At 44.1% G+C, this 8,756-nt stretch overlaps 1 pseudogene; it reads left to right on the forward strand.

The window, feature by feature from the left end:
* The first annotated feature begins 2,141 nt into the window (after window positions 1-2,141).
* On the forward strand, window positions 2,142-5,992 carry LOC139317678 (craniofacial development protein 2-like; annotated as a pseudogene).
* Window positions 5,993-8,756: the final 2,764 nt, after the last annotated feature.

Consider the following 8,756-nt stretch of genomic DNA (forward strand, 5'->3'; position numbering starts at 1 on the left):
GCAACGATGCTGGTTTCTTCTGTGAGCTCTTATTTTTCTTTTTCAGTGGTTTTGTGCTAGACTGGGCTTTTATAATCTCATTTTTCTGTTTACCAAGTTTGAGTTGTTTTCCCCTTTAAGATTTCCATCCATGGAATCCTTTGCAAGCACCAAGTTTGTTGAAATCAGCTCTCTTAAAGTCTAAGACACTAGTTTGACTTTGTTCTATTGTTTGTGCCTGCATTATATTGAATTCCAATATGACATGGTCACTCTTCCCCAAAGTTCCTGCATCTTCAACCAGTTTCCAATATACTTACCACCGGTTTGCTGTGCGCATGCATGTTCTCTTCACACACGCGCCTTCCGCACATGCACGTTGCTCGCTCACGTGCCTTCTGCGCATGCGGTCCAGTATAGCTGACCCTCTAGTTCCCTCCTCTAACTTTTGGGAGACAAAGTTGTCACCTAAGTTGGTCAGGAACCTGTTTGATCTCCTACTTGATACAGTCTCCCAGTTGATGACAGGGTAATTAAAGTTCCCTATTACTATTGCAGTGTGCATCCTGCACACCTTAGCTAACTGATCAGCAAAACGTTAATCTATTTCATCTGTTTGGGTGGTCTGTAGTATACACCTATGACAATATTCCTTTTTCCTTTTATAGTAACCCAAATGCATTCAATAATGTTTTCATCATTTCAGGCAGCAATTTATGTCCATAGAATGAGTCTTTGATTTGGGTCCAAAGAGTGTTTTTTCCTTCACAGCTTTAAGATATAGAATTAGGGCCTAGCAAAAGAATTTTCATTGCCACACTGAAGGAAATCCAGTGATTTCAGTAGGATTCCTTCTTGGAAAACCTTATAGAAATTCAGCCTAATTTTCATTAACCTCTGTCTCTCACAGACACAGAAATGGACACAGTGCACACACACACACTCTCTCTCACACACACACCACCTTTTATTGCACAGAGAAAATTAATGTAAGAAGGGAACTGTTTGCCAAAGAGTTGCAAGACTACTTCATGGGACTGAAACAGATTTTTAAAGTGATTGGTGATATTAGAGAAGGGCAGAACAATGACAGTTGTAGCAAGAAGGGGCAATGCTAAGGAGGCCTGGGTAAACTGGCTACTTCACTTTTATTTTTTGGAAAAGCTAGACCGACTATGAAGGCACCTAAGCCTCTAATAGGCTGTGTGAACATGCATGTAAGTATATAGGAAATAGCATGTTATGATGTAAGTACGAGAAAACACCAGTCTTAGAAGTTGGCCAACCAGGCTATAATAGTCCTCATCTTTGGATGCATTTCAAATTGTTATTGCATGGATAGGCTTTGTGGATAGTTCAGGCAAGGATCACCAGCCTCTAAGTTGGGGAAAAAAGTTTTCTCCCTCAAAGAAACTCAAGATTAACTCAGACCTTCAAGGCAAAACTTCTGCATTTGCATATTCCCAAAATACACTATTTTGATGGACCCAGTTTTATTCCTCCCCAGAAATAGCTGGTGGAATACAAATGGGGCTGTGTATTCTCTGCACTTTAAACACAAACTTCTAACTCCCACATCAAGAAAAGCTGAATGCTACACTAAGAAAAATGGAATAATTAAACAAAACTGCAAATATGGGCTTATTTTGCATAATCTGTTTGTGCACTAGAGTTGTACACTCCACACCACTGGAAATCCCATTTAAGTTCTTTTTCTGAGATTTCATTAGGCTTTATAGCCATACAAGTTAGAAACTTGCTTTTTTTAAAAAAAACAGACTGTTAAGTTCTATATTCAACATCACATTTGATGACTGCATGGAACAGAGGAACAGGCATTGCCTTGAAAATTATCCAACATGACTGCTGGCATTTGTACTCCAGGCTTCCTTCAATTCACACCCAAAAATCAGTTCCACATTTAATCCCATGTAATTTAAAAGTCTCCTTCATGGATTACTGCCTTGTTGTGGCGAAGGGGCTTGCATAGCTCAATGAAGCTATGAGCTATGCTGTGCAGGGCCACCCAAGACAGACAGGTCATAGCAGAGAGTTTTGACAAAATGTGATCCACTGGAGAAGGAAATGGCAACCCACTCCAGTATCTTTGCCATGAAAACCCCATGGACAGTACCAAAAAGAAAAAAGATATGATGCCGGAAGATGAGCCCCTCAGGTCAGAAGGTGTCCAATATGCTACTGGGGAAGAGCAGAGGGCTAGTACTAGTAGTGCCAGAAAGAGTGAAGCGACGGGGCCAAGGCCGAAAGGACGCTCAGCTGTGGATGCATCTGGTGGTGAAAGGAAAGTCCGATGCTGTAAAGATTTTTTCTCCATAGGAACCTGGAATGTAAGATCCATGAATCAAGGCAAGCTAGACGTGGTCAAACAAAAGATGACAAGACTGAACATCGACATCTTAGGAATCAGTGAACTAAAATGGACAGGAATGGGTGAATTTAATTCAGATGACCATCAGGTATACTACTGTGGGCAAGAATCCCTCAGAAGAAATGGAGTAGCCTTCATAGTCAATAAAAGAGTAGGAAAAGCAATACTGGGATACAATCCCCAAAATGACAGAATGATCTCAGTTTGAATCCAAGGCAAACCATTCAATATCACAGTAGTCCAAGTCTATGCCCCAACCACTGGTGCTGAAGAGGATGAAATTGACTGGTTCTATGAAGCCCTACAGCACCTTATAGAATTAACACCAAAAAATGATGTCCTTATCATCATGGGGGATTGGAATGCTAAAGTAGGAAGCCAAAAGATAACTGGAATAACAGGCAAGTTTGGCCTTGGAGTACAAAATGAAACAGGCCACAGGCTGATAGAATTTTGTCAAGAGAATACGATGGTCATAGCAAACACTCTTTTCCAACAACCCAAGAGACGACTCTACACATGGACATCACCAGACGGTCAACACAGAAATCAGATTGACTATGTGCTCTGCAGCCAAAGATGGAGAAGCTCTATACAGTCAGTAAAAAAAAGACCAGAAGCTGACTGCGGCCCAGATCATGAGCTTCTTGTTGCAAAATTTAGGCTTAAATTGAAGAAAGTAGGGAAAAGCACTAGGCCACTCAGGTATGAACTAAATCATATCCTTGATGAATATACAGTAGAGGTGACAAATAGATTTAAGGAATTAGATCTGATAGACAGAGTGCCTGAAGAACTATGGACGGAGGTTCGCAACATTGTACAAGAGGTAGCAACTAAAATCATCCCAAAGAAAAAGAAATGCAAGAAAGCAAAATGGCTGTCTGAGGAAGCTTTGCAAATAGCTGAGGAAAGAAGGGAAGCGAAAGGCAAGGGAGAAAGAGAAAGACACAACCAATTGAATGCAGAATAGCTAGAAGAGATAAGAATGCCTTCTTAAATGAACAGTGCAAAGAAATAGAAGAAAACAATAGAATAGGAAGGACCAGAGATCTCTTCAAGAAAATTGGAGATATGAAGGGAATGTTTCATGCAAAGATGGGCATGATAAAGGACCAAAATGGCAGGGACCTAACAGAGGCAGAAGAGATTAAGAAGAGGTGGCAAAATTACACAGAAGAACTATACAAGAACGAGCTTAACATCCCTGATAACCATGATGAGATGGTCACTGATTTCGAACCAGACATCCTAGAATGTGAAGTCAAATGGGCCTTAGGAAATCTGAGCAACAACAAAGCTAGTGGAGGTGACAGTATTCCAGCTGAGCTATTCAAAATCTTAAACGACAATGCAGTAAAAGTGCTACACTCAATTTGCCAGCAAATTTGGAAAACTCAACAGTGGCCACAGGATTGGAAAAGGTCAGTTTACATTCCAATTCCAAAGAAAGGCAATGCCAAAGAATGTTCAAACTATCAAACCATTGCACTCATTTCACATGCTAGTAAGGTTATGCTTAAAATCCTACAAGCTAGGCTCCAGCAGTATGTGGATCGAGAACTACCAGAAGTACAGGCAGGATTTTGAAGAGGCAGAGGAACTAGAGATCAAATTGCCAACATACGCTGGATCATGGAGAAAGCTAGGGAGTTCCAGAAAAACATCTACTTCTGCTTCATTGACTATGCTAAAGCCTTTGATTGTGTGGATCACAACAAATTGTGGCAAGTTCTTAAAGAGATGGGAGTACCAGACCATCTTATTTGTCTTTTGAGAAACCTATATGCGGGTCAAGAAGCAACAGTGAGAACTGGGCACGGACCCACTGATTGGTTCAAAATTGGGAAAGGAGTCCGGCAAGGCTGTATACTGTCGCCCTGCCTATTTAACTTATATGCAGAGCACTTCATGAGAAAGGCGGGGCTAGATGAATCAAAAGTTGGAATTAAGATTGCCGGGAGAAATATCAACAACCTCAGATATGCAGATAATACCACTTTAATGGCAGAAAGTGAAGAGGAACTAAAGAGCCTCCTGATGCAGGTGAAGAAGGAGAGTGCAAAAGTTCACTTGAAACTCAATATTAAAAAAACTAAGATCATGGCATCCGGCCCTCTCAATTCCTGGCAAATAGATGGGGAAGAAATGGAGGTAGTGACAGATTTTATTTTCCTGGGCTCCAAGATCACCGCAGATGGGGACTGCAGCCAAGAAATTAAAAGACGCTTGCTCCTGGGGAGGAAAACTATGGCAAATCTAGACAGCATACTAAAAAACAGAGACATAACCCTGCCAACAAAAGTGTGTATAGTCAAGGCTATGGTTTTCCCAGTTGCAATGTACGGCTGTGAAATTTGGACTATAAAAAAGTCTGAACGCCGAAGAATTGAGGCCTTTGAACTCTGGTGCTGGAGACGACTCCTGCGAGTCCCTTGGACTGCAAGGTGATCAAACCGGTCAGTCCTAGAGGAGATCAACCCTGACTGCTCTTTAGAAGGCCAGGTCCTGAAGACGAAACTCAAATACTTTGGCCACCTAATGAGAAGGAAGGACTCACTGGAGAAGAACCTAATGCTGGGAACGATTGAGGGCAAAAGAAGAAGGGGACGACAGAGAACGAGGTGGCTGGAAGGAGTCACTGAAGCAGTAGGCGTGAGCTTAAATGGACTCCAGAGGATGGTAGAGGACAGGAAAGCCTGGAGGAATGTTGTCCATGGGGTCACAATGGGTGAGACACGACTTCGCAACTAACAACAACAACAAATTTAAAAGTTATAAAAACAAAGCAAAAATCAAACAAAAAAGCATTACTTTTTTGCAACCCCAATTTTGTTTGTGTGGGTTTTTTTTGTGTGTAGACCCATACATAGATTTTTCTAATTAAAAACATACATATATATCTTAAATTGGAGCTGTGTTCTCCATGTGCCGGCCTCTGAACATTCAGATGGTACATCCAACATGCACCCAACCCATCATGTAACAGTTCCCATGGCATCTTGAATGAGGTAAGAGTAAATATTTTTTTCATCAGAAAGCATATGACAGAGAGAAAAAACAAGGGGGGGAGGGAGGGAGTAAAAATATAGCCCTCTTCCCAATAACATTACAGTTGGAAAAAGTTGACAAGAAATGGATTTGTCACAAAAAGCAGTTTGAGAGATAAGAGAGAAGTCTCTGATCTATTAGTAGTGTTAAGTGCCAAAATACTTGAATTAAGGTGATCACAGTCTGGCTTGTATTAAAGGTGAAACAGACAGGAAGAAAGTGGGAAGCTGGTGTGTTTTGTTTTTTTCTTTAAAAATATCTCCTCCAAAGGCAAATCTTTAGAGTGGGGATTCATAACTGGATGTTCCATGCCAAATTTGGCCCTAGGTACCATCTGCTCCACCTCCCAAGGGTCAGCCAAGAGGAAGGAAAGCAAGGTTAAAAGGCAGGGCTGGTGGCTATTGCAATGGGTTGCTAGGGCTGGTCGATCACCACTTACTATTCCTCTTCTCCACATGATGTTCCTGTTAGATCAGGCGCAGGGAAAGAAGATGCGACCAGCGTTGGTCCATTCAGCACTTTATTAAGTACAGGAAAAGACTGGCGGCTGCGCTGCCGGAGCTCTCCTTTTAAGCGCTCCGGCAAGTCGCACCGCCCAGAGACAGCATTTCAAATTTCCCACCGGTGGATTAGCCAATCCCCAGCAGATGTCCTTATAAGGACATAACACCCCTCCCCTCCTAGTTCGTAGTCTGTCCATCACATTCAATGAGGGTTACGTACTCGCGCAGGTATGTGGGACGTCTGATGGTTCTGTTTGACCTGTGCAGTCCCATTTGAGCTTCGCCACCTACCCGAGCAGGTGGAGCTCCTGTTTCCTCTGGTTCCCACCTGGGAACCAACCGGGGTTCGGCCGTTGAGTGTGCGGGCTCTGTCCCAGCACCTCCGGCTGGGTCTCGAACTTCATCTTGCTGGTGACACTGGTCTTCTCCCTGTCCTGGATGTTGGGTGCCTCGCGGCCGGCCATCGCCGCTGATCGGTGGGGAACGGCTGAAACACGGTAAGACCCTGGTTTTTCCCCTTGGCTTGGTGGCTTGCGAGGTGGAGGGGTCTGGTTGGGTTCCTGGTTCCCGTTGTCATTGCTGTTGTTGTTGTGATTGTTGTTGTCACGTCTCTGGTGGTTGTGGTTGTTGTGGTTGTTGTTGTTGGCTGACTCCGCCGGGGGGTCGTCCCTCCCCTTTGCCGGGCTGGCACAGGCCCCCCTCGCCAGGGTGGTGGATGCCCCCCTCGCTGGGGTGGTGCAGGCCTCCCTCGCCAGGGTGGTGGAGGCCTCCCTCGCCGGGGTGGTGGTGACTGCCTTTGCCGCAGTGTTGCTGGTCTACCTCAACGGGGTGGCGGAGGTCTCCCTTGCTGGGGTGGCGCAGGCCGACCTTGCCGGAGCGTTGCGGGCCTCCCTTCACCTGATGTCCCCGGTCTACTGCCGTGTGGTGGCGGAGGTCTCCCTCGCTGGGGTGGGGCAGGTTGACCTCGCCGGAGCGTTGCGAGCCTCCCTTCTCCTGCTGTCCCCGGTCTACTGCCGTGTGGTGGTGGTTGTGGTCTCCCTCGCCGGGGTGGCGTAGGCCAATCTCGCCGGGGGGTTGCAGGTCTCCCTTCTGCGGACGTCCTCGGTCTATTCCTTTGTAGCGGAGCAGGTCTTCCTTACCGGGCGAATGCATGATGGCCTCGCTGGGGTGTTGTGGTTCCTCCCCCTCAGGATGTTGCCGGTCTACCCCCGTGGAACGCCGATGGCCCGCTTCGCCGGGGTGGTGTAGGCCTACCTCATCGGGGTGTTGCAGGCCTACCTCGACGGGGTGTTGCAGGCCTACCTCGTCGGGGTGTTGCAGGCCTACCTCATCAGGGTGTTGCAGGCCTACCTCATCGGGTTGGTTCCGTCCTACTTCCCTCCACGTTTTCCGGAGCTGGTCGATGTGACGTCTCCAGACCTGTCCGTCTTCCAGCTCCACTCTGTAGGACTTCGGGCCGGTTATGCTTGCGATCTTCCCCTTCAGCCATTTCGGAGACCCATGGAGATTTAGTTCAAATACTGAATCTCCTATGGTGAAGGCGCGCAGCGGGCGGCTGGCGTTTATTGGCACCTCTGGGTTGTATTGGGGGTGCAGTCGATCCAGAGGTGACCTCAGTCTTCTGCCCATCAACAGTTCCGCTGGGCTACTAAGTAACAACTTAGTAAATTTGCAACAAAATGGCGATTGAGTCTTGAAAAGGGCGTGGAAAGTGAAAGTTAAAGGAAAGTTTCATTTCGCTGGAAGCCTGTTGCCTGAAAAGAACTTTTGTAATGAGAGAAGGAGGATTTTAAGACATCAGTTTAAGATTGGGGAAAACTTTTGAATTTGATGAACTTTTCCTTTTGGCTTCTGATTAAAATATAAAGATTAATCTAAACTGAGAATGGCCTCAAAACCTGTAAAGAAGTTCCCCAGCTCACACTTTTAGAATGCAAGCCTCTGCCACCGGAACTGATCCACAGACTTTAATGATTGAAATGATACAAGAAGCCCTAATAGCTACACAGAGTAAACTTACCACTGTGATTAATGAAAAAATCAATGAAACTAATGAAAAAATACAGGCTGTTTCAGAGGACATTTCAATTCGGAATCAGCAAAGTAGGGAAGATATACTACTGGCATTTAAAGGTCTGGCAGGCAATATTGAAATATTGGATGACAAAGTTGAAGAAATTAAACAATCTACGGAAATTTTGGATACTAAATTAGGAGAGACTCAGAATAGAATTGAAAGGGCTGAAGCTGATGTAACTATGATTCAATACAGGGATATGGAATTTGCTTTAAGAATAAGAGGGGTGAAGAATATTTAGGGGTTTATATTATGACCACAAATATGAAATTATATCAGTACAACTATGAACTGTTATGGCAAAAAATACAGAAAGAGATGGAAAATTGGAAAAAAATACAATTGTCTTTGCTAGGAAGGATAGCCGCTGTAAAAATGAATGTTTTACCAAGGTTTTTATTTCTTTTTCAAATGATACCTATACTTAAAAAAGATGAAAATTTGAAGGAATGGCAGAAGGGCATAAATAAATTTGTTTGGGCAGGGAAAAAACCGTGAGTAAATCAAAAGATAATGCAAGATACACGAGAAAGAGGAGGTCTTAAAATGCCTAATTTAAGATTGTACTACGAAGCTGCTGCCCTCTCAGCAATTACTGACTGGATAAATTTAACGGAGGAAAGGATATTAAATATTGAAGGATATGGTCTGGTCTACGGCTGGCATGCTTATTTATTGTATGATAAGAAAGTAGATAAGACTTTTAAAAGTCATATACTAAGAAATGCGCTGGAAAAAGTATCAATACAAATTAAAT

Source organism: Pituophis catenifer, unplaced genomic scaffold (assembly GCF_029215685.1).
Source record: "Pituophis catenifer annectens isolate HBS135680 unplaced genomic scaffold, rPitCat1.0.hap2 SCAF_5, whole genome shotgun sequence".
In the NCBI taxonomy this organism is placed as follows: Eukaryota; Metazoa; Chordata; class Lepidosauria; order Squamata; family Colubridae; genus Pituophis; species Pituophis catenifer.